General features: G+C 38.4%; 1 protein-coding gene across 13 annotated transcripts in view; it reads right to left on the reverse strand.

Annotated features, from left to right (window-relative positions):
* SIPA1L1 (signal induced proliferation associated 1 like 1) overlaps positions 1-27,037 on the reverse strand; it is a 224,970-nt gene that overhangs the window by 135,392 nt on the left and 62,541 nt on the right. For all 13 annotated transcript variants that reach the window (XM_072864230.1, XM_072864227.1, XM_072864228.1 and 10 more), the window contains 2 exons: positions 13,238-13,334; positions 9,050-9,121 (listed from right to left, as the gene is read on the reverse strand). The gene's annotated coding sequence lies outside the window, so the exon portion shown is untranslated. The remainder of the gene's footprint in view (positions 1-9,049; positions 9,122-13,237; positions 13,335-27,037) is intronic.

The following is a 27,037-nucleotide window of genomic DNA, read 5'->3' on the forward strand; positions in this document are numbered from 1 at the left end:
TTCATCTCTAAGTAGTCACAATTTTAAACCAAGTTTCAATGTGAGGGTTTTTCCTTTTAGAAAGTAGTCACATTCTGACTCTAGCTGATGTCATATGCTGTGTTTACACCTTTAATATAAAACAATTTAACCTTTAGTTATAGTTGTGTATGCACACGTTTATTTTAGCTCAGATTATTACGCATGTATTTTAGCTCTCATTTTATTTTTTTAGCTTTACTGTGAAACAGCAATAATATTCCAACTCATACTTCACCAAAACCCGACGTGTACTTACATCAGTACAGACAGACTCGGAGCATCTATCAGAGCTGGTGTCACCAGCAGATACCAAAGTATGACACCACCTTTCAGCCTTTTAAAGAATTCAGACTTTCAGCAACTCTTGCTTAGATTTTACACCACCACCCCAATTCCTTCATCAACATTACTTTCTGCCAGAAATTTAATAATAGTAAGTTATTCACATACACAAATTAGTTTCTACAAAGTGGCAAACACACACTTATAATGGCCATAAAACTAGAAAAGGACAGCATTCCCCTTTTTCTTTAAAAATATGTACGCATATTTACTAGTTCAGAGATCTAAAAACCAGAATAACATAAAAAAGCAGTTTGAAAACCTAAGTCTTCTTATATATCATCTGAAAATATTTGCTGAAGGACAGAACAAGACTTTGATTACATCTCCAGGACTATTCTAAATCATCTGTGAAACTAGACCATGAAGTCTGGGTCCACCAGACATGCACAAGAAGGAATGCAAAACTCCTCCACACTTACAGGAAGAGTACCTGCAGTACTGCAAGAGGAAAGAAGGTAACTGCTGGCATATGTACAAAAGACTGCTATTTCTCTGAAAATATGGACAGAATGCAGTGTTTTCGGATACACTAGCACCCATTTTCAGAAACAGAACTCAAAACACCCCAACTATCTATTTGGTGTGTATGATAGATTTTGTAAAGTTTTAAAAACAAACATTCTTAACATCTCCCTTTTGCCTTACATCTACATTGACAGAGAAAACATCAGGAATTTGGCAAACAAGTTGGAGAAAAACATAAAACAACATGGCAAAAGAAAACAAGTTACCACCACAAGTTACCACATCCAACTGAACAGGGCAGCACCATCACACCTGAAGGCAGATAAATGCTATAGAAAATAGGGAATAGCGATGATGTTATCATTGCCCTATACAAGGCTGATCTCCTCTCCTAACATATACTTTGAGAATTGTTTTCTGATGGAAAATGCTGTCTCCTACATTTTGTTACTGTTTGGGAACTTGTGAGTCTGAACAAACAGTGGTGAGCTCTTAAATATCGCAACACCAATCTTATTCACCAAGTCGTCTTCACAATCACCAACGCCCAAGCATGAGAGAGATTTGTGAAGTCTCAATGTCTCTAAAAGGCAAAAACCCACTTTATATGGAGAGACTGATGATTAAAAGAGACAGTAGTTTTATTAATCTTTGGCAAATCAGCAGTATAATTCAAAGCTCATGGCTCCTGGTCCAACATTTCCATTTTTAGACAACAGTTTTTCTACGATCAGGTAAATCTTTAAGAATCCACCTTCTTAACCACAAAACACAAAGAAAAAAAGAAAAAGAAAAAAAAATCACATTAGAGAACAAACAGCTGTCTAAACATCTACTGAAGTCCAGAAAAGAAATCCTACGTTATTGTGAGGGATTTCAGTCTTGAACAGATTAGCCAGAAGCCTCATAGTATCATCAATAAAACTCCCTAGGATTGGGGTTTGCTTTTTGTTTTGGGGATGGGGGTAGGGGTAGTTAAGTTTCTTTTTCGAAGTATTTTGTCAGAATAAAGATGATTTTACATTAGACCCCATTCGGAAAAATGAAAGTTAGTTTATTACTGGATTTAGAAGTCTGTACCTGTCCAAATACAAGAAAGCACCATCTGGTTTATAAGAAAGCCACAAAAATACTGGCCTGTGTTACATTTTCTATTGATTGTACTGCTGTGATAAAGGTAAACAATGCTGAGGTATCTCCTGTTCTTGCCTGCAACAGAACTATCATTACCCTGTATACTCATCAGTATAATTAATGCACTAAAACACACACTACAAAAACTCTCAGACTAGTAAAAGGGACTTAAGAAAATAATTATTAAATCTAGTTGATAATACAAAATACTTTCCCTGACTAACAAAGGAATTTACAGCGCTACCTTATACTCAGGGTCATCTTTAATTCATGTAAACTCACAACACAGAGTGTTACTGTTGAAGATGAAAAGTAAAACTTGCTTTTATGTAAAAACCACCAAATCTTCATAATGTGGAGAAGGCATATAAATATCTTTCTAAATATTCTCTAAATTTCTCTACTACCTGACAAATCTATAGCCTCTGCATCTTCGACATAATTTGCAGTTTTTCTTTGTATGTGTTTTTCTTCAACTCGACATCCAACCTGACTCTTGTCCCCAAAATTTGAGGAAACTTTATTTTTCTGTTGGTAATGAGTATCCTATATAACCAAAGCATCTCCAAGATCATCCAGATGCACATTTGCCACTAATAAAAATACTAATTACGCAGCTATCCTAGAGCAATGCTAGGTTACAAGCAGAGCCAAATTATTTGGTGAACATGGGGTAAAAGTAAAAACAAGGTAATAAAAATGAGTCTATCATGACTAACAAAGACTAGCAAAACTTAAATTTCTTATTGATTTGTGCCCTATGCTCCAAAGCATCTTCCATCTCCACAGCTTAATACTTTTAGCTCCATTCCCTGAGAACTACTCACATTGCACACCCCATCAGGGCAACACATCGGACTTCTATCAAGCTACCACTCTGCACAAATAATTTAGAACTTCATATCATTGAGACTTGTACCTATCCACCGAACTGACAGAAATCAGCAAGTTCAAAAGCTGTTAGGAAAGCCTGGGAAACATTAAAGCAGCTTTAAAAAACAGCACAAACATACAAAGTAAGAGTATTTCTGTTCAGCACAGAAATTAGGTTGTTTGTTTGTTTCAAACTTCCCCTATCAAAAATAACCAAATAAGAGAACCAATCAAAGCATGTTTTATTTGTTCACCTTTGTGACAATATACTCCCAAGCCCTGAAGCTACAAAAGGAAGCATCTTCCAATTATTTTTTTATTCCAGTTTGAATTGTCTATATTTACAAAGTCAAATAACACATACTGCACATTCATCCCGAATATACACTAGAACACAGGTACATTTTAATGTGTACAATCAACTGCTTTGCAGGAAAAAACATTTTACAGAATTACTTTCTCAAATTCTTAAATGGCTCTAAGAGTTGAATTAGAGATGCACAGAAGTCAGTAGCATGGCAAGCAGGATACTTTCATGATAAAGAGCCCCATGAAAAAATGCAGGAATGGGAGGTTATTGTTTCCCTGACGATACAAATGAAGAGCTACTGTAAAACTATGAGACAGTGTGCAACATTTATCATTCTGGAAAGCAAAGACTGAAACAGCAAGCTGTGCCTGGCAGTAACTGAACTGCATCAGCAAAGAAGTATAACAGCAGTACAGATTTTCACAAACACTGGCAGCTCTGCACTATGGCACTGTAACCAACACTGCCACTACAGAACATGACATCTGCCACGTTGCTTTCTAAGCAGCACCCCCTAAAACAAATATCTGTAAATTTTTTTCCAGTTAAAATAGATGCCTTTTTTTCCCCGCCCCCCTTTCAAAAACACTGCCTTGTCAAAAGGAATTCTTTATTATTTTAAATAAAAATTAAAATAGTTGATTCGGGGGGGGGAAGAACCAAACAAAACAAAACCACCACCCCCCAAAAAAAAAACCAAACCCAAACAAACAAAACACACCCCCACACCCCACAGGAATAAAAGCTCCAGGCTCAAAATCTACAATAGATACTTTAAATAAACAAGCTTAAACTTACCTAACACTACATTAACTACATTACCACCAGTGTTTTCATAATTATTTTAAAATGCTAGGAGAGTCCCCTACATCTGAGCAGCAAAGAAAAACAGAAGGAAAAAAAAAAGGGGGGGGGGGGGGCGGAATTGGAGATGTAAATGATCTTATCAGCTGCTCAAACCAGGAACAAGACTTCTCCAAACACCACCTTTTGTGTAATACGAAGTATAATATTTTAGGAACACAAGATACAAGGTAACATCTTTATGCCCTCTATGCTTTAATATACTTTCCATTTTGGTACTATAAAACTGAAAAGAAATGTACTCATGTATGCTACTCTACCACAAAGTGCAAAAACATTCGGACATAGCTGTTTCTGATTTTTTATAATACTTACTACTAAAAACATTTCAATACAGTTCTGCAATTCCTTGTCAGAAGTACTTACTGTACAAACACTGTTTTTCAAACATGAAATCTGAAATTGCAGGTTTGGTGCACCCATGCTAAAAATAAACTAATACTGTAAGCCACAAAGCTAAACTGTAAAAAAGCAAGCGAATACATATTAAATAAGAAAGAGATGAAAACTATGTTTTATGCCTAGGCAGATCAGCTGAAATAAAAAGCAAGAAAGAGAGATATTTTTAAATTCATACTGGCCATGATTAGGATGATCCTGAGCTGCACCGACAATCCGAGGGCCAAGCAAGAGGCACTATTTCAATATCTCACTGATCAGTTTAGAACTGGAGCATAATCACTGCATAGGTATTAACACAGAATTAAATTATTTTATAGGTAAATTGTATTTGCAGTTGAGATGACAGAACAGGCAGCAGTCTCTATAAGGCTCATAGCTGGAGCACCAAACCCAAACCCCAGCCTCAAGGGTTGGTTCTATTTGAAAAAGGGAAGAGAAAGGTGTCAGTACTCCATGGCTTACCAAAGGACAAGGAAGAAAAATTCTCATATTTTTGCCATAATGGAATTATGGCGAAAAAATGGTGTCTGACAGGAAACAGTGAAACCCGTAACTGTAGTTCCTTGGCTATAAAAGATTAAGTAGCTTTTGTAGGACCTTGATATTTTGTCTAATGGTGATGTTTGACAACACCTTCCGTAGCAGAATTTCAAAGTGTATATTAATACACTCTTGCAATTTCCCACACGCATAGTAAAGCTCTGATGGTCTGAAAAGCTTTCTTTACGTTGATTTGATACTATTTGGTGAACATGGAGTAACAGTAAAAATAGGTAGTAAAAATGCAGCAGGCATGCCTTTGGGCATATCAGTAGAGGTGGTATTCATCTGTGGTAAGCATAGGAAAGTTTAAGCCCTACCCATGAATATAGGGGCCCAAACCCCAGAAAGTTTTACATGCTCCAATAATTCACAGATCTGAAGCACCCACTATTACGTGACATAACCAAGCAGATAGTCAAATATGATAAGCAGACCCGTTACCAATACTACCTGGAACTTCTCAATTCCTTGCAGAATTCATTACACTGAAGACTATGAAGCTATCACTATCCATTAATTTATACTCCAGTGCTCACCATGGGACAAAAAAAACCCAAAAACCCAACCAAAACACAACTACTCCATAGACAGCATTAGGAGTTTTTCTGAAAAGAACACTAGTCCTTTGTCATACCAGTGTATAAAATTTCTGCATTCCGTACCAAATGCAATTCTGCTCTTCCCAAGTCAAAAAAAAGCTGTAGTAGAATTAGAAAGCGCAAGAGGAAGCCAACAGAGAGCAAAAGGTACTGAACATCCTGATTCAGAAAGTCCTGAGCCAGAAGTCACCAGACATTAAGCCTAAAGCTACAAACCTGTCTTATATTCCTCCATTTGCATCTGTTGCTATGCTCTGTCAGAGGCCGCACCACTAGGCTAGAGGGAACTTTGATTTGACCAAATACTGTAAGCTAACTGTAACATTGGATTTCTGGATGAAAGACAACAGTTAATATTTTAGGGTATGAGAAAATGCATCCAACTTGTCCAAATATTTAAAGTGCTCTTTTGAATATCTTTTAAGTATCTATAAAGACGGTTGTGAGCCTCAACATTCCTTTCTACATCCAAGCCATTTTAATAAAAGCAAAGCTAAAAAACCCAGATTAGCTTTAACTAATGAAGAAACGACAACTGCTTTGCAGCATAATCCAAGAGGGAGTGCCTGGCCTGCAACTTAATTCCACAGCAAAAATATTAAATAGCCACTGCCTTTACCTGCTGTTTTCTCTGAAATTTCCAGTCTTACTAAATTGAGCCCTGCTTCCCTTTTATAGTCAAGGACATATGCAAGGAGCAAAGATTTGCAAGGAACACACGTCTGTCCCCCTTCCCTCCCTCTCCCCCTTCCCTCCCTCACAGCCAAGCATGTAAATGTTTACAGAATGCTATAAACTTCTGATTCTAAATTAATCCCAGCTGGGAAGGCACTCGGGCCCCAGTCATTTCGCAGCTCATCCTCTTTCCAAACAACCTCCTCCCAACAGCCACTTGTTCCCAGAGAGGCTAAAGCAGCAGTTACCCCTTCTCAAGGAAGGAAGGGTGCACTGATTCTCAACTTCAACCTTTCTCCTCAGCCAGCCTCTGCAAAGCGTTCTAGCATGGGCACTAGAAGGGTTCCTCCTAGAGGAATAAAACGGGGAAGTTATGCTGAGGAAAATAAATGCCTAAAAGCAGTAAAGAAAATAAAGGAAAAAGAACAGAGTAAGAAAATACAAGAAGAAATAGCACAAAGAAAAAATAATACTAAACTTACCTTGGAGTTTAAACAGTGATTATGCAGTGCTTCCTCATATCCTGAAAGATCATATCTATACTACTAGACATACATACACACACTTACCACACCTCTGTGCTATGGGCTTTACAAATACATTAGCAAGAGCACAGTAGCATGAGGAAGCAAGAACAGCAGCGGCTGTTCCCCTAAGGTACTGTCACACAAAGAAATCAAGGTCTTCAGGAGCCATGCTATTCCAATACTGACAAGGCTGGTTAAAAAAAGAAGTAAAAAAGAAAAAAAGAAAAAGATGTTGTCTTCTCCAGGATTTCTTGTGTCAGAGCTACACAACTAGAAGCTTCCAAATAATTGCAAGTGTGTGGGACCAAGTAAAGAGGTTGACCCCAACAAACGGATGACGCAGCAGCTTTCCTGCCTTTATTTTCTGTGCATACAGAGCAGAGGAACTAACTAAAGGCACTAAAGGCTGGCCAGGCCAGCACCGCTCTAAGTGCAGCCTGGAGAAGTTGACACAGCCACTCAGCCTCACAAATGACAGAACACTGATGTAGATGAAGGAGAGGGCCATCCTCATACGATCTGGGAAGGTCTGCACACACACAAAACACTCAACAGCAATAAAATTAAAAAAAAATCCACCACACCACATCCCAATTTAATTCTATCCAACCAATTTCTCAACGTTAACAGACTTTGCCACCCTGGGTTTCACAATTTAGAATTCTCCTCTTGTATATTTTCTAATACACATAGGTGCAAAAATGTAATGAGATTTAATGAGAAATGTTGCTCCTCCCCCTTTCTATTCCTATTCGAAATGTACAGGCATGGGAGAGGTTGCAGCTCAAGCACATGTTAAAACATTCAGCTTACTCCTGTAAAAATACTATACATAAAGCCAAAGCTGAGTTTTCAGCTACCCTGAAGAGTTAGAAAATTGTTTGCAACTTCTGCAAATTATAAGCTTCTTTTGTTTAAAAAAAATACATTATTTATATATGTTGAAAGAGACTCAGTAAAATGAAATATTAGTGGTATTAAAGGTCAATGTAATCAATAGCATAGCTTCAAGGTACCGAAGAACCATACCAAGCCTTCAAATATGGAAACAATGGGATGAACTAGTGACTGAGTACATAAATTCATCTAGCAACATATACAAGGCATAAAACTAAAAGACCAACATGCTAAAAAGTCTATACAAATTAAGATTAACAGGAAGCACTATCTATTAATTGCATTACTACTAATGCAAAAGCTGTACAGCATCATTCACATTATGATGTGTATATACATGTATGCTATGTTATATACATAAAAAGACATGACTAATGCCTCATGCTGATGAGATCTGTAAAGCTAGTATCACACTGTCTAGTAGACACTGATCTTTATCTTTCATCAAATGGAGCAGAGTTAAGTTGTGGTCTTGCATTATGCATAAGCAGTGAATACAATTAGACTGAAAAGCAAGCTGATCTTCTCTGATCTCAAGTGGAAAGTGTGAGCTCTGATCTTCACAGGTGACAGCTTTATGCATTACTCCAATTTACTAGTTAGCTTCCTTGAATCTGTGTATGCAACAGAAAATTCACAACACATAGTTGTGGCTAATCTTATGAATCCACTAATGTTTAAACAAGCAAGAATATCAAATAAGAGAGCAAAGCAGTTACATTACTTTGGCACAGAGAAACTGCAATTAGTTCTTGATTTTACAGTTCAAGAAGGATGCTGAAAAATTGGAGGAAAAAAATTAAAATGCCTATAGGAAAAACACAGAGAGCAAGAGAAGGAAGGAATTTGATCTCTCATCAAGCAGAGATATAAAAGAACTACCAGTGACTGGAAACTACACCTAAACAAGTTCAGGCTAGAAATGAGGTTTCTTTTGTTTTCAGATAGATGGAATCATTTAAGAATTGCTTATTTCCAAATTCTGAGAAAAGTTTTCATTGAAACTGTATGCTTTCCAAATAAATGCTCTATTTCACCTTGGTGTTCTGAAGCATGAATTTAGGAAATCTAAAAGTCAGTGCAGTTGAACCAGTAGCAGTTGCGTATGTTCTCAAAACACTTTACAAAAGAACCAAGCGTTTTCCCTCTATAGTAAAAAAACAAAGCAGAGAAATAACACTACAAGTTAATGGCAGCACAGGAATTAAGTTCACAGTTCCCGATTCCAATTATGCTACTCTATGATCCCTTCTGTTGGGTTTTTGTGTTGGTTTTTGTTTTGGGGGCTTTTGTTGTTGTGGTTTTGGGTTGGGGGGATTGAGGGGGCCCTTTTGTTGTTTTGTTTTGGGGGTTGGTTTGTTTGTTTGGTTTTCAAATTCAGTTCATGAACTTACTTTTTTTCCCTGCTTCACAGATTCCACTTCTGTTCAGTGTCTCAGATTTAATTGTTGATTCTTATTACTAACCTGCAAAAACAAAAAAATATTTTAACTGCAGAAATCTGTTGCTATGAAGTTTAAGAAGGACAGAACGTTGTACTTTAGTAATATGCAAGCTGAGCCATGCAGAAACTCAAAACATCAGGTTGCTCATGCTTCACCAGCCAGTCCCACAAAATGTTAATATAGCAGGATCAACTACAGAAAACATCTTGTTTGTTCATCAGTGTACATTTGTAATCATACATAGTACTAAATACATAGTTACTAGTTCTAAGTTATACTACATTCCACATTTTAAAGGTAAAACTAGGAAAAATTCATACACAGAATAATATATATATTTAATCTACCAACAGCTCTCCACATTTATGCAAGCTACAGAACCCAATAATATGAGTTTTACAAAACCCACTCAATTTCCAGGGCATAGGATTGCAGTGATTAAGCACCCAGACTCCTTGACAGCCTCAAACAGACTATGCTAAAATCCATGTTGTTAAATCCTTGCAATCTTTTTTAATCCAGGCTAGCTAGATTAAAGTTAATTTGGGTGTGCCTAACCATTTTGAAATCAGGAAGTTTGCAGACATAGCATATGCACCTTCATTCTTGGCCTGCCTAGTGAACAGGTGCCCATAGCAGAAAAGAGCATGGATCATTACAATCCATACCACTAAGTCTTCAGTCACTCCAGACTAATAAACAAGCAATCAAAGCATAAAAACCTCACCATCTTATGGGTAGCCAAAAATTAATGGCATCCAGGCTTTTCTCTTTTCATTCACTCATATACACTTAGTTTCTGAATATGCGATTCTTGCAGTCTCATACACAATGAAGTGAAAGTGAAACTTTTCTCATGAACATGCATTTCCTATTCTAATGGACATATTTAGCTATTAAGAACATTATCCAGTTTTGTTGAATGGTCCCATTGCAATTCTCCAGTTCTAGAGTACGTTAAATAATCTCCCAACTACCACATGCTAACTTCTGGTAATTCACCGCACTGATTTTAAACATAAAAGAAGGTAAAAATAACTAAGCACTTTCTATTTCTTTTCCCTTTAAAGATAATAACTGTAGCTATCATTGCAATACCACAGTACAAAAACATTACGGAAGGCAATCGCTAACTTGGGAACAGACGTGCATCAAGGAGAGTATCTAATACCCCTATTCCCTTTCTCTCTCAGGTGCATGTGTGCACAGGTACACGCATACATACAAAATACATACATGCACTCCTCAAGCAACACCCTTCCTTTCTTTATAAGGAGGCCAAGACTGTAAGCACTAATTGCAGGGGTTTCTCCTAACTTTATTCAGACTCCTCATGGAAACAGCTTGAAGTACAGACCTACACAATCCTAGGAACAGAAATTTTTTGTACAACCACCAACTAAACCTGGGGGAAATTTCTGAAAAAAAATGAAAACCTGCAGAATGTAAGAAAGGAACACAACCCTGTACATGTCCTCCTGGCCATTCAGAGAAACGTACCCATACAGCTGCTGTCTCCCATTACAGGGAACACAGCACTATGTACTCTAAAACACATCCCTGTGAAAGAGCAAGGATCACTGAGGCAAAACCTTTCCCATCCCAACCCCACCCCACACAACCAGGCCTTATTACCAGTGATAAATGAAGCCACAGGGCTTCAACCTGTAAACACAAAGAATAGTACAGATAAAACCAGCAGCTTTAAACGCTATCCTACAAAATATAACTTAAGGTCAACATCAGCCACTTAGGCACAGTGACCATCCCTTCCTCTTCCATCCTCCTAGTCTTCCTCTTTATTTTAAAAGTGCAGGTCAAGAAGAAATAAGCAGTCTCAGGTTAAGTTGTATGCAGAATTTTACAAGTTTTATTCTGTTAATATTAACAGAAGAATGTGGGAAATCTATCAAAACTAAGTTTGTGCTGCTGAATGTCTTGCACCTAAATATCTTTACAAATCCAATTAGATTCCCTATTTGAAATGTTAAGCAAAAATCAGCTTTATTAGAGCACATTACTATTTCTAAAAGAGCTACCTGCTGACATGGATATGCTTTACTAAAAAGTTTAACTCCCAACTGTAAAACTTGTTCATGAATTTCAGTAAACAAGACTGGGTCTATAGGACCATGAGCTTATGAGCTCATAAACAACCAGAACTGTTACTAGTGAAACAAATTAAGTGTTAAATACAACTTTGTATAAATAGATTTGTTACGAGCTGATATTTAACAATTTAAAAAAATCCACTGGGAAACAATTTCCATTAGTGAACAAAAATTGCATGTGTATAATAAAAAGGAACTTACCACCTTCAGTAAGTATTTCAGTTGTATAACATGGTGACACCATCACTGGCAAAATTAGTTTAATTACTTGGGCATTCTTTATGGAAAGTATATGACAAAAAAACCAAACTGTGGAATCCAAACATAGCAGGGGGAAAAACTGTTCACTTACTTTCCCCTAGTAAGTTAAATTAATAGCTAAGAGACTGCTTTTACTTCATCACTCAAGACAGCCCTTCAACACTCAAGACTACAGAGTGTTTAGGATCAAAACGTGTCTCTCGGGACCACAAACTTCAAAAACAAAACAAAACATACTTTTGTATGGTGTGGTGGGAAAGAGATGGAGACAACATTTTCTCCTCTGCCTGTAACTTTGAGAGCTATATATCAGAAACCGCAATAATGACTGCATGTAAAAATCAACACTAAAGATGGTGCCAAGTGAAAAGGTAAGATGATTCAAGGGGAAATATAAAATAATTAAAACAGCCTTTTCCAAGGGCTCCTCTAGATCTGCAAACAAACATGTTTGTTTCCAATATATACATCCTCTGAAGGAAAGGTTTTGTTGCTACAATAAATCAAACCTCAGAGGCTAAGCAGTCCTCTGCCGACACAATGCAGCTTTGCTGACAGTATTTTGGAAGAACAGATTTAAATTGACACTTTTGATACAACAACATTGTCCAAAACAACTGCAACAACAACTAGAGGGCAGATTTTCTCAAATAAGAAACCTATTTGTTTCTTTAGGCATCCCACAGACCGATGAACTGATGTGACAAGGGAGGGTTTATTCTTTAGTAGCAATGTTTATTACACTGCTTGTCACTTCCAGACTGGACTTCCTTTGCATATCCTACATCTAGAGCTTTCAACGTTCGTTAATAAACGGATCATTAAACTCTGTTCAGTGGAGGGGGCTGTGTTTTTACCATCTGGTTGCAAATCAGCTTAAAGTGATCTAAGTTCAGATCTCAAATGCTGTTCTCCCTGCTGTCCCTAGCAAGTATTCTGGTCACCTCCCTTCAGGCAGCACTACCGCTTGTGCAACATGCTGAGTTTATTCAGGAAGCCAATCCATCTGAAAACTAATCCACCCCTGCCCACCTTTGCAAAACCAACACCACTGCTCCCCATCCCTCCTCCCCCCATCCCCCAAAACCCCACACTGCAATTTTCCAACCTTCTTGAACCAGATCATTGCACACCCACAAAGGACTTGCATTTGATACAAGGCAGAGGGCAAGGCTGCATGGGCAGAACTGCAGCATCTCACACTTGCAGCATCCTCTTTACCTTTTCACAAACTCCCTAAAAGTATATTATATTTCTCTGTGAAAGGATAGATCATGTACTAAAAGCCAGTCCTCTTCAAGAATCAGGCACATTCAGAATAATCATCCCTTTCTTCCTTACAACGAGTTTAGTTTCACAAGTAGATTAAAAAAAACGCCCAGAAGAACTACTGTGTTTGAGAAAATGTGACAAAACCAGGCAGTCTGTCACAGCCTGGACAGAGTCCAACCTGCTTTTAGGAACACTTCTACAAATACCTGGGGGGGAGGGGGAGGGAGTAGCCATCTAGTCCCCTTGCATGTCTCTCCTGAAAAAAGCTCTCACATATAGAGGATGCATTCAGCGACAGACTGGGATACAGCCTAGCACTCGGCAGCAGCCAGCCTACCCAGGTAAACCATCCTGCTGGAGACCACCCCTTCTGTATTGTACGAAACACTACGTGCTATCAGCAGTCACAAAGCCAACGCTGATTTTGTGGCAACCAGCACTACTCCAGAGAGTGACTGTCAGACAGTACAGAAAGTGGAGCATGCACTCTTACCTATCCAAATTCCTGAGAAGGCAGGCACATGCAGCTTTAGCAAAAACTCCCGGTGGCTGTCATGACCAGCTTCAGATGAATCATAGCATGGTGAAACCTAGAAGCAGAAAGACCATGGCTATGAACAAACTTTGAATGGGAGATGAACAGGCGAAATCTTTTTCATGAGTAAATGGTATCGTGGAAATTGTGCTTGTAAGAAGCCAGAAGCAACAATGCAGACTTATAAAACCGTGAACCTATTAAGTTTTTGTAGCTAAACTTACTCATCTCAGAGTCTGCATGAGAATTTTCTCACTATAACAATCCCAACCTTTCTTTTATCACCCTTTCTCTGAACCAAGGTTTCTTCTTCCAGAACACATTCTGCCAGGCATTTGGAGATTAAACAAACATTTGGTTACACCTGAAAGAAAGGGGACATTTAGCAGTGCTGTGGCCCACTTTTTTCCTCACTACTCAACATAAAGCCTATCACACATGTCAAACACAAGGGAGAGCAGGAATGAGTTTATCCAAGTCACCAAATGCAGTCCAAAAGGAGCCACCAAGAGTAGCAAGAAAAAAACGCTTCAGAGCTGGTTCTTCCTATTTACCAGGTCCTCTAATAAAATCAGTATTGTTTCAGCATTAGCCTTAACATCTGACCTCTGCCTATTGCTACAAAAGGCTTGCATCTGTAGATGATAGCAGCCCTCTAAAATTAGACTGGGCAAACAGATGTAACCATGGAGATTTATGCTGCAGTCCCAAGAACTCTGCAGAGGCATAAGCTGGAGGCAAAGCATATACTGCCAATGAATTTTTGTCCTCCTCTACTCCCACCAAGCTCACGCGTTACAGGAGATGTGCGGTGAATCATATCAAAGAGACAGATGAAAATCCAACTCTAAATAAGGACACTGGAGGCGAAGACCTAGATCATTTCTCCAACCTTGGTTTCCCCAATCTAGTTCACTGCACGGGTACATTAGCACTCGTGCTGACATGAGGCAGAAAAGGCACAGGACACGATAAGCAGACAAAGGACGGCTGCTTTCAGCTGCAATGCCAGCAGAAGCTGCACATAAAACCATGGTACAAGCGCTACATATTTCATTACAATGATCTCCGAAACTCAATAGGTTGATAAGCAAATAATTTTAAGTCACCCATTGCTACTCTCCCAACAATTATTTCTAGACAGAGTTGAATAAAGTTTGTATACTTGGTGGCAAGAACATTAGCATTAACCAAAATTCTTTAAAAAGTACCAGACAGCATTATCAACAGCGCTCAAGAAAGTAATTATTGCTGTCTTCCTTTAAGCAATTAATAATATAGCTTTCACAGTTGGGTTTTTTTATTGCAAGTTCAGTTTAGGCTTATTTACAAAACAGCATGTGAAATTAAGACCTGGGAAAAACGAGAAGTATCATCAAAAGAGCTGCAGTACAAAAAAAATAATGGTCAAAGCATTTTCCAAGAGGTAGAGAGAACTAAACTCATGTTTAAAATAACATAACATTCCAGGAAGAACTGCATTTTAACTTTCATATTACCAGCAAACTGTCTCTTTCAAGTAGAATCACATTCTAATTTTGGGATAGAAAAGTTCAATAACAACTCAGTCTAATGAAGCAAGTAAAAGGTTTAAAACCTATCTGCCTGTGATTGCTACTGACATTTTGGCAAGTCATTTGGGCAGCAGGTAAATAAATAATTTCCGCAGGCGGTGGCCTTCTGATCAAGAAAATTTTTCCTTGTTTTCTTTAGGGCAAAATCCTTCACCTATTCTAGCATTACTAAGATGCATCATAATTCTAAGCCGTAACTCTCCATTTTCTTTAGTGTTAAATTATAGACCTGCTGTGTAAAGACAACTTTTTTTTTTTTGGTAAAAGATTGCCTGTGAAGCTCAATTGTGATTGGGAAGGCCGCCTACACAGTGGAGAGAGTGAGAAAAAACACACTTGCAGAGCTGAAAAAACATTGGTGTAGGCGTACATAAGGGGGGAGGAAAGAAAGAACTTGGTTCTACTGAAAAAGGCTTTTTTCTTACATCACCCTGGGAAGAACTAAAATGTGTTACTTGAAGATAATTCAAAGGATTGTTTGCTACGTTCCAGATGTCAACATGCAGCACTAGAAGCAAGATGAGGAATCCTTGCAGATTCATCCCCCTGATTTCAGAATCCGCCACCTACCAAGGAATGCTTCACTTCCCCCACTTGCCTGCCGCATCCTGCAAAAGCTATTCTCACAGAGCGGCAAGTCACCTGCAGAACACCAGTCCAAAGCTCTAGAAGACTTATATAATTAATAACATTAGGAAGTATTGGAATTGTAGCCAAAGTCTTTTCAAAAAAAGAAGGGGAAAGAGAATGCTCTCTAGAAACACTAAGAATAATTAGCATTTATTCTCAGCAGAATGTAACAGTATTCGAAAGTGCTGAAAAAAATAGCTACAAGAAGTTTGGATGTTTCTTTCTCATAGACACTTAAAAAAAACCGCTTTCCTCCCTAGCCTACACAGCCTTCAGTCCATTCACCTCCCAAGAAAAGTGAGCAGACCTTTCAGGATGTCTTATTAACTAACCCAGATTTTCAAAAGAAGGAAGCAATGAGCATCAGTGCAAAATATCCTTCTCCGTTTTCTTTAGGAAGGCACCACCTATACACATTATAATTTCTAAATAAAGAAGTCTACATAAAGTGTTCCCGTGCCATCATAAAGCTATGAAAATATTTTTAATAGGTCTGTCTTTCCCTTCATAATAAAAACAAAAGGCTTTTGACGTACATGCGTTAGCTAATCATTACTGTAATTACTACCAGAGGAACGAAGACAGCCAAGACAAGTTTCACCAATGAACTTCAACAAACATGAGATGATGCATTGCAGGGAAAAGATGCTGCTGCTGCTCCCATGGCATTGGACAACAGCCTGCAACCTATTTTGCGAACCCCAGTCACAAGGGGATAGGACTTCAGCACCTAATTCCCTTTGAGTGTTCGGGCTGGTATTTTCAAAGCCCTGTGCCTAGCAGATGACTGAATTCCTGCACCCACAGTACACTGCCACAACGGAGAACAGCCTACAGAGCAGTGCTGCTGGAAGGCCACCTCCAACCAAAGCTTTCACAGAGCTCTACGTTTCATCTCCAGCCAAACATATGCTGTCACTGAAGGTGCTGAATGCCAGAAACTGATAAACAACATTACTACAAAGTAAGCTCCATTTTTGTACGTCTTTTCAACTATACGATTGCTAAACACTAATGGCTATTACTCATACACATCAGAAACACAGGTAAGACAGGGTTTTAAAAAGCAGCAAGCCAGCTGACTTGCACAAACCTATACAGCAAGCGAAAGCAGCATGCTTCGAAGTCACTACTAAGCTCTTAAAATTACTCTTAAAACACAAGACAGTTGCTCCTGAAGCTCACTGAGGCACAAATTCTTCTGGGTCAGAAAGGCAGGAAAGGATGAAGTATCAAAGGGAGGTATAAGACTCGGCAGCAGTAAAACCTCCAGAAAAAAAAAAGATAATCTGAAACAATGAATATGAAATGGTGAAAAACACAGAAGCAAGAACAGAAGTAAGGAGATATAGAAACAAGTAAAAAAAAAAAAAGGTGTATACAAAGTAGTAAGAATTGAAATCCCTTATTCTAGGAAAATTGGAGCCATTTATTATAAAAGAAGGTATATAGACTCCTACTAAACTTTGAAATTATAGCCATCTTGACTTTCACCCTGGTGAATAGTGAAGTGTTATTTCTGACACATTAATAAAACCTCTCTACATACTAATACACATATAATTCTAATAAACCAAAAATGCATGAAAATATTACACAAGAAATGAATCACATACATAGAATTTGCATCCTAATAAAGCATATCCTTTCATGCTCAGCTTGTCAAGCTAAAGAACATTTGCTTCAAGAGTCACTGCCAGAATAATCTGATCTCTTGTATTCTTCCATAAATTTCACTTTTAAGTAAAATGAAGTTTTATTTCTTCTTAGTGAGAACAGAACAGCTCAAGGTAGTTTGGACGGCTGCCTTTTACTGTCAGGCTCTAAGATCTCCAGTCAGACTAAGGCTATTAGGAAAGAAAAAACCCTAGAACAGCACAGAGGGCTGTCAGGGGATTCTCTGCTGCTGCTGCTGCCATCAAAATTCAGAGAATATTTACCTTTTGCTTTTCAGACACTAAGACCTTCAGGAATTTCTCAGAGATATGCTACTAACAAGGAAGAAAGCTGAATTAGCGAAACCTTTTTATCTTTTTGTAAAATAGCAGTATAGAAAAAGAGATTTGATGTTGAATTACACTTCAATTTTTGAATGAAGGGAGATTCAGCTCAGGTTGGGGGAGTGTCTGGGTTTTCTCATTTTGTGTGTTGGTTTTTTCCTCTCATCCAGGGTAAACTAGAAGTCTGATGCAGATTTACAGCCTGATACAAATTCAAATACCTTTGGCATCATAATTATACAGTATCAATCAAAATTAGTAACATTGCATTTAATTCATTAACTTATTTGCTGCCCTGTCAACAGGATTCAATTACTGTAATTCTTAACATTTTCCTCAAAAGGGGTAATGCAACAAAATTTCATGTAATTTCATTTCACCTGAAAAGGCTTCTTCTGATGTTCACAGCATCACTTTAGTGCAATAAGCCATAACCTTTCCTGATTATTCACAACCACCATGGCTTTCACACTGAGGCCAGTTTTTCTAGCCACACAGTATATGACTGTAATAGCGTACAAATGGCTTTATGTTTACCTCCAATATAACTGCACATCCTACAAGTAAAATACCTGTAACCAAGAAGATACTGCTGACTGGAAAGAGCTTCTCCTCTATGAGCTAATGCTTTTGCCCAGTGCTGAACTAACCAAAGTGAAACATCAAGGAATTTACAGAGCACAACCATGAAAATGTGAACTTTGTAGTTATTCCTGACAACAGTAAGCACTTTAAAGTAAGGAACTGTCCTGGTTTCAGCTGAGATAGAGTTAAATTTCTTTATAGTGGCTGGTATGGGGCTATGTTTTGGATTTGTGCTGAAAACACTGTTGATAATACAGAGATGGTTTAGTTGATGCTGCACTGGTCAAGGACTTTTCAGCTTCCCGTGCTCTGCCAGGTGCAGGAGAAGCTGGGAGGGGACACAGCCAGGATAGTTGATCCAAACTGACCAAAGGGCTATTCCACACCACATGACGCCATGCTCAGTATATAAAGCTGGGGAAGAAGAAGGAAGGGGGGGGACATTTGGAGTGATGGCGTTTGTCTTCCCAAGTAACCACTACGCGTGATGGAGCCCTGCTTTCCTGGAGATGGCTGAACACCTGCCTGCCCATGGGAAGTAGTGAATGAATTCCTTGCTTTGCTTTGCTTGCGTGGGCGGCTTTTGCTTTCCCTATTAAACTGTCTTTATCTCAACCCTCGAGTTTTCTTACTTTTGCTCTTCCGATTCTCTCCCCCATCCCACCAGGGGGGAGTGAGTGAGCGGCTGCGTGGTGCTTAGTTCCCAGCTGGGGCTAAACCATGACAGGAATGCAAATACTTAAGTTTAAAATGGAGAAAACCAACAACAAATGCAAACAGAGGCCACTTCCCCCCCCTTACATGAAGTAGTGACCCATCTTTTTTGCTGTCCAATATTCCTTCTTTAAAAGTTAGTTTTTCTCTTCAGAAAAGTTGTCCTGTTGCTTGTTTTTCAGCCTAGTCTTCTGTCACAGTTAAGCTATAAGAGGAGGACAGGATTTTCCAATGTAGAAGGAGTTACTGCTGCCAAGCAAAGAACTAATAATCTGTCTATGGCAGAAAATACTGGAGGAGAAAGGATAAAGGGCAAATTCAGCAAAGAATTTGCAAATTCACAATTTGAAAGCTCACTCCTTTTCCATTTTGCTCTCTCCCCCGCCCCCTTTCTTTCATATGTAATTTCAATCCGTTTGACTGCTGTTAAAAGAAATGAAAAACTGAGCTGGCATCTCGACTGACTTTTGTATTTGGAATTTTAAAGCTGTTTGTCCATGAAAACAGAAGCACCACCATAGAGAATATGCCGCTGTCAGGAAGCTTTCTGCTGATAAGGGTTCAAAGTGCTTTGCAGATAAGGTAAATATCATTAAACCAAATACAAAGAAAGGGAAATCAAGGCAAGAGGAAAAGAAAAAAAAAAAAAAAAAAGAGTTGCTCAAGGTCATCCAGCAGCCAGCTGGCAGTCAGAAATATTAGTCTTCCAACTTCTAGCACCCATGGCAAAGGACCATACGACTTCTCTTTATATGAAGGCTTTCATCAGCACTTTGATGAACTGATAATACACATAATGTAAGCAACAATACGTTAGCTAGACAAATTAAACACCCAAAATGAGAAGGCAGAGAAGTGCCTAACAGTGAACAAACTAAAAGCCATGAAGCACTGTTACTGAACAGCATCCGTGCACACCGATCAACCAGTGGGTTTCCACTGGCATGTACTACCATCTGTCAACAAACAAAACATGAAATCACATCTCCCCAGTCTTCCACAACATACCGGCATATTGCATAAACTCCACTACTTTACCCTTTACCACAAAAAGCATCTAAGCCAGGAATATCCAAATGCAGATTTCGGTTAACTGCGTATGTGCTATGAGCACCACTTCTATGAGACTCCAATCCTCTTCACAGCACAACAGAAACGTACACCATATATCTGCTACAGAAGGAAGCTTCACAATAAAGTTGTATAGATGTATACTGCCCATAAAATTCATTAAGAGGCATTAACTACATCACTATAGGTTCAAAATATCCAAGAGAATATGGAAAATTCCACTCTGTTGAGCAGAATTTATTCAGTCTTCAAAAGCTTTGAAACTGTGTCAAACTGAAAATCCTAGTAATCCCTAAGAAGTTTCACACTCCATAAATCATATCTTCTTCTATCCCTAATTCAGAATTCAACTATAATAAAAAACCAATTCTTTAGCTAGAAAGTTTTTTGCATATGTAACCAAACTTCTGCTTTCCTATGTTACAAGCCTTCCTTCAAGGAAAACATTCATCCACACCACCTTTCAGATAAAGGAGAACTCATTATTTCCATCCTACTGAAAGAGACAAAAGCAATTCAAGATATTCTCTCTTGCCACACCCAAGGTTTCCATTTTCAGTGGAGAAGCCCCTTTTACACTTGCATTTCACACGAACCGATAATCTGTTATTCCATAAAAACACAAGCACCTTATGTCTCCATCCCCATTTGACTCACTTGGCAGACCTGGTAATTTCCATTAAAGTGCGCATTTCTTTGCCCATTCAAGGACCTTCATGCTCTTGCCAGGTTAAGATAAAATTTAAAAGGGTTCTTTGCCTGTTTTCTCAGTAAAATTACAAACGATTTTTACTCTTCTCGGGAGATAGCTCATTTATCCACATTTCAAGATATACTGTTCTATAAACAATAGTTCAGTTATCCTCTCGGTCACGCAGCTCTTCAGGAAACAAAAAAAGCATTTTTCTGTCTGCTTAGACGGCATCAATATTATTACAGCTTACAGAAAAAAGTTTTGTAAAGAATTTATTGAAAACAGGCACAGTCTAGCAATTTGACCACATGTCTAAGAGCTCTGCATAATTCAAACAAGAAATTTTACTTGTCTGTTCTGCAATTTTCCCATTAATGAAAATAATATTTACTTCACAGGGGTCAGAATGATTAATTTCCATGAAGAGCTTGAATCTAAAACAGAGTGTAATTTGATAGATCTGAGGAGAGAGGGCGAAGGAAAAACAAATTCGATTTTATATTAATTTTCAAATGAGAAAATATTTGAGTTGCAGTAGAACCAGCTACTTTTGCATTTCCAAGAATATTAGCAAAGTTACACACAATAAAGAAAATTCAATGCTAATATAATTTCTCTCGAAGTACATGCCCAAGCTGTGAACAGCAGCAGACTCTTCAACACCAGATTTTCATCTGAACAGACAAGTTTTGGAATCTGCCTTGACTCTTGTCCATTCCAAAGTTGCTGCAGTTTCACTAATAAAATGAGATGTAACATTTTGAGAACACAGTCCTCATTCATCCATGGGAAGGAAGGGAAGAGAGTTACAGAACACTCTGAACACTTTTAATAAACCTAAACCAGAAGAGAAATGTAAGAAAGTAACTCATGAATCCAGACACTATTAATATAGCTAACTATTAAGGATTCATGAAAGTCTATTCCCAGCTTCAACTGTCCAACTCAAGGCCACAAAAATTACCCAGTCCACACCAATGTACCACATAATTATTCAACTGCTATTCTTAAGGTGGTCTCACTATTACAGAATCATTTGCGCCCAGGCTGACCAGGTATAGCTGAGAATCTGGTGCACACCTTTTCTTCTTTTGTTAAAAATAAAGGGATTTTGAATGTCTGGCTCTCAACATAGGATTCTCTTATTTGTCAGTAAATACACAGAAGCATGAAATCACAAATACATACTTTTCCTGCTTTTTTTAGTACAAGAAGCACTGAGAAATTAGGCTACTTCAGGTAGATTACTTTGGGTATCTTGAATTAATTTCTGGAGTACGTTTGATAGAGAGTAAAGTCTTAAGAAAAATGGTCTTTGTCAGAGCAAGTATCTGATGCATTGATGGATGGCATATTGTACAATACATACCACACTGACACAGACTCTGACACAAGATACATCATCTTTAAGAGTACCATGGTCTGAAGGTAAACGAGTAATTACAAGATACAAGATTGAACACAAGTTAGAAGACAGAGATATAAGGAAGTCATGGGGGTTTTTTACTATTATTTTTGGCAGGGGGAGGGGGCTAAAATAGCATATTTGTTTATCTACAGCTGCAGCTGAAACACTTTATAACTAACACCCTTGAATGCAAGGAAAGATACACTGTTGAAAAACTCATTATTTTAATAGGAATACCAAAAAACTAGACATCCTTGTTTCTAAAGAAACTGCAATTCTAGGAAAGAAACTAAGAAAATTGTTAACATGGGAAATTAGATTATGAAGAAACAATACAGCAAGGCTATCCATTCTTAATGAAGTACGTGAAATATTTCCATGTTGCCACAAACTGAGATTCCACACTTCAGTAAGTATTCATTAGTGCTGAGGAAAACCCCAATCTAGGTTTTCTGCCCCAAGAGCAGAAAAAAGTGACTTCATATAATGCCATAGCATAAAAGGTGATAACATAGGTTTTGTTAGGTTTTTTTGTTTGTTTAGATGCAGAAAACTGAGTTTACTTGTACTTTACAAAAGAATGCTCTTTTAAGGAGAGGTTCACTAATGTTAGTAACAGCAAACCTACAGCACCAGGCCAACGTAATCGAACAGCAATTACAGAAGCTACAGATGTTAAAGAACATAAAACTAAAAGGGGAGTGTGAGGAGCATAACATCGGCAATTCGAGAGGCCAGTAAATAATGTTTGGGGTTTTTTTCCAAGCCACAGAAACCCCATGGAGGAGGCGCAACATGTCTGCCAGCAGCAGCACTCCTCCAGAAGGCAGTCACGGTGTTCTCCGCAGCTCATCTCAGCCACTGCAGAAGAGCCCAACTCACCCACCACCCAGAAGCACCCGCTATCCATGTCCATTTCTTAATCTAATACACTATGTACACCACAGATCTCCATTAAAGAGGAGAAAAATCTCTGATCTTATGCCAGGCTAAAAAATTCAAATATAAAAGAATTAGTAATAGAAGCACAAAACCTGTACCCATTACTAATGAACATTTCTTTTGAAGCAATTTCACAATCCAAATAGCACCTTGTGCTCTAGTCCATTTGAGTCATTGTCCATCACAGTCAAGAATACACAGGAACAAATCAATTCTTCACCTGCTTCCCTATATCCTTTAGGGCAGAACATGACTACCCTTCTAAATAAAAACCTTGAGAAAAGCCTGTTCCAGTGATTCATTCAAATAAACATGCCAGCAAAGGTTTACATTCCACCAGTTGAATGTAAAAATAAAAAGTGACTATAAATCTTGAGGGAAAAAATTAACACGTTGTTCTTTAGTTTTTCAGTAAAATTTGTCCATTCGTATCAGACAACCGAAATATTGCACAGCTCAGTGAGCTATACTAACAGGAGAGCTAGAAGTCAGCGCTACTAGGTAGAAGTTATGGACTCCACATGCCATGTCATTCCTTTGAATACATAGACAGGAACATGTGTTTAATAAAAAAAAAGGTTATTCTCTTACATTAAATAAGAACAAACCCAGTGACAAGTAATCATTCTGAGATACTGTCCACATTATTTCTATCTAAAAAAGCTTGCCTGCAGTGAAACGAAGCAAGCTTTATTTAAAATTTTTCAATTTCAAGATTAGCTTTAAAATGCACTGTCTCGAGAACACACACACGAAGCTTCAAACTGTTTCACAAACAGGAAAATACTTCACTGAAAAGACTGTCTCAGCTGTTAACATGTCCATTTGAACTAACTAACAGCATATTTTCTTCCCCATACATTTGGAAACCCATTCTGAAAATCTATAGGGTTATTATATGATGCTTAACCACCACTGACAGTGTCTACAAAGAGCCTACAGCACATCTTAAATTATTTTTATCCAATCCTAACAACATGACAGCATCATCACTACAAATGCATGATGGTTAGCTTCCAATGGGATTAGGAAAAGCATGGGAAAGAAAACATTAATAATGCATCACATGGAATTCAAACAATCCAGAGCAGAGACATGGGGCACAAGCACAACTTTAACAAATCCTGCTTATAAAAAAAACAAAAAAAAAACAGACAAGCAGTCAGTGACAGCTGATTTCAGAAACATCCTATTAAGGCCGTACAGGGCCAGTCGAACCCATTATAAAGCATGTATGTGCTGCTGGTGGGGGAGAGCTCTATTCCCCCCTTCTTTGGAAGCGTTGGCTTTCAGCAGGATCCATCCCTTGCTTCAGCCCACCCTGCAGCTGCACACACCTGTAAGTGGAGGAGATAGGAAGAAGCAACTGAGTTGGAGCAGGGGGAGGACAAAAGCAAGATGCATCCCCCCCTTCCTGGGGCTGCATGGGCTCAAGGAGGAAAATTCTCAATTTTGCTAGGAAAATACAGATCCCGTCCGCTACTACTACAACAGCAACTGCCAAGAGAGAAGGCTGAGCTCTGAGACACCCAAATGAAAGATCTCATCCCATTGGCTTTATTAGTTACCCCAGACAACTGTTCATCGATTTTGAGGAAAAAAAACACCTGAACTTTATCTAAAAATACTAATTTTACCAGGTACAAGCAAGCTTAAAATCTGTCAATACACTCCAAAGTTCGGTTTGGATATAGTTTGACTCTTATTCCAAGAGATTCAGCAGAAGCATTTGGAAAAAACAAAAACAAAACAAAAAAAACCCACCACCCAACGCAGCAGATCTAGTCACCACACATGGCACAGTTTCCTTTTTTAGCATGACTGATGTAAGGGGAATTGAAGATGAGCTTCCACAGTCCTGATGTCCCATAGATGGGAGACAAATCAAATCAGCCCAGGCTGGTGCACTCTGTTAATATATCTTCTCGTGACCTGTGGTAAGTAATCTCATCATTCATATGTAAAACTGCTCTGCTGAACTAGTTTTTAGAAAGGTCACAAATGCTTATCTAGCAATTACATACAAGAACAATTTGCTGCCCAGTTTCAAATACTTGGAAAACACAGTTATTATTGGCATGTTACATGAAAAGGTATTTGAAATTCAGAATAAAGAGATCCACCATCCCATATATGACTTCAGTATTTAGGTACGGAATAATTAGCACTTGTAGTTTTGATTCGGTAAACAGAAAGGTCTTTTCTTGACACGGGAACGTTTCCAAATCTGAAGATATGTATTTTTATGATATTTCAGAGGGTACCACATAGTTTGTAAGATGATGACCTAAAAGGACTTCCCCATCACCAGTGTCTCAACCACCACAGTCACATAAAGCCAAAGCGTTAAGAAAACAGCACCCTGCTGCAGAGGGAAGAGCCCATGCAGCAAACCCATACTCCGCACAGGACTGCAATCATCATGTTCACACAGCACTCTAGAGATGCACAGATTTTTAACACATTTCTAAGAATTTTACAAACATTATCTCCAGTTAGATTGGGTGCACACTGCTTACCCAAAATAGCTGGTAAGATACCCTAGAAAGCTGTCAATAACACCACAAAGTTTACTCCAGAGGAGAAGGGACTCCTATCACGCTGCTCGCTCAGTTCTCTCCTTACATTGCAAGAGGGTCTCTGTTTACAGTCTCAGGTTGGTTTCAAACAAAAATATACCTTGATCCTAAGTATTCCTCACACCTCCCTGGCTTTCTGAAATATTTTGGTATTAGTGAAGCACAGGTAAGGGTTCCTTTTCTCATATCTAGACTCAACACATGAAAATTTCTCTTATCGTGAACCTCACCCAAAAACCCAACTGTTATGTGAGTGCACTTCTCCAGAGGGAAGTGTTTGCTTTTACCCAAAAGAATGCTCCTTGTGATCCCTGCACCGGGCAGCAGGCTGCAAACACGGTTTCGCTGAGGAGAGGACAGGAGTAACACCACAGCACGAGGCTTCAAAGGAAAACTACCTTCACCAAATCATGCCACCAGGATAGCGTGTGCTCGCAGATTCGGTGCTTTGCTGCTCTTCTCACTCAAGTGTGTCACTTAGTTTTGTGTTAGACAAGTTACAGAAAATAAATCTTAATATGTTGCCAATCAAATCTTAACTAACTGTGCACAGTAATTAGAGGAAAACTATCAGAGCCCATATGAAAGGGCCATCAGGAAAAAAGAAACGGCTATAATTGCAAATGTCAGAGGTAAATAAAGAATGTCAGCGTTACTAAAACAGAACAACCCTTCAAAATAAAGGTAACTTAAAACAAAAAAAAAAACCAAACAAACAAAAAAAAGCCCTTCATTTGAGTGATGTCACCACTCAACACAAGTCCTGAAGCCCTTCTCCCTGCGGTGGGCAGGGAGAAGAAGCACCAGACACACCTGTGAGGCCCTGGGGTGATCTTACCCTCTAAGAAAAACCACGGTAAACTCCATTCCAAGTTTGTTCACCCCAAGAAAAAAAAAAAAAAAACACACACGTGCTTAGGGTCACAGAAGACCAATTTGGCTGCATGGTAATGAACACAAAATAAATCTAGCTTTTGAGAAAATATTGTAGGAACTCTCAGAAATTGTCTACCAGCATGCGTGTGCTGTGTTTACACTTAATTTTCCACCAATTCCAAGTCTGAATCACATTCACTAATTTGCCAACAATTGTGCCTACACCTGGAAGGAAAGGGGAAGAAATGGGAGAACAGCAAGATGCCAAACCCCTTAACTTCAAGAAATTACTGGCTAAAGCCTAGTCTCTTTTTTCAGAACTTTTTGTGGACTTCAAAAAGCTTATAAATATGTCCTTATATTTGAGAAATACAGCCTAAGGCTTTCAAACAATTTACCTTTAACTACAGTTGTTAATAATTTCTTAAACATGCTTATATTCACAGCACAAATACCACACTGCAGGACTCAAAGGGATTTTTTTTTTTTTTTTTGCTGCTGTATTTTTGTTAAGTTGATTTCATAAACCATCTGTTTCTCAGTAAAATACATACATAATGGGTATCTGCCTTAAAACAAGCTCTCAAGTAAAAGGCCCTACCTTCATCCTCCTTCCTTTCAGGCCTTAGAGTTGGCAGATGGTCAAGAGGATGTTTATAGTAATAGAGGATGTTTATCAACCAGC

Source organism: Ciconia boyciana, chromosome 6 (assembly GCF_034638445.1).
Source record: "Ciconia boyciana chromosome 6, ASM3463844v1, whole genome shotgun sequence".
Taxonomy (NCBI): Eukaryota; Metazoa; Chordata; class Aves; order Ciconiiformes; family Ciconiidae; genus Ciconia; species Ciconia boyciana.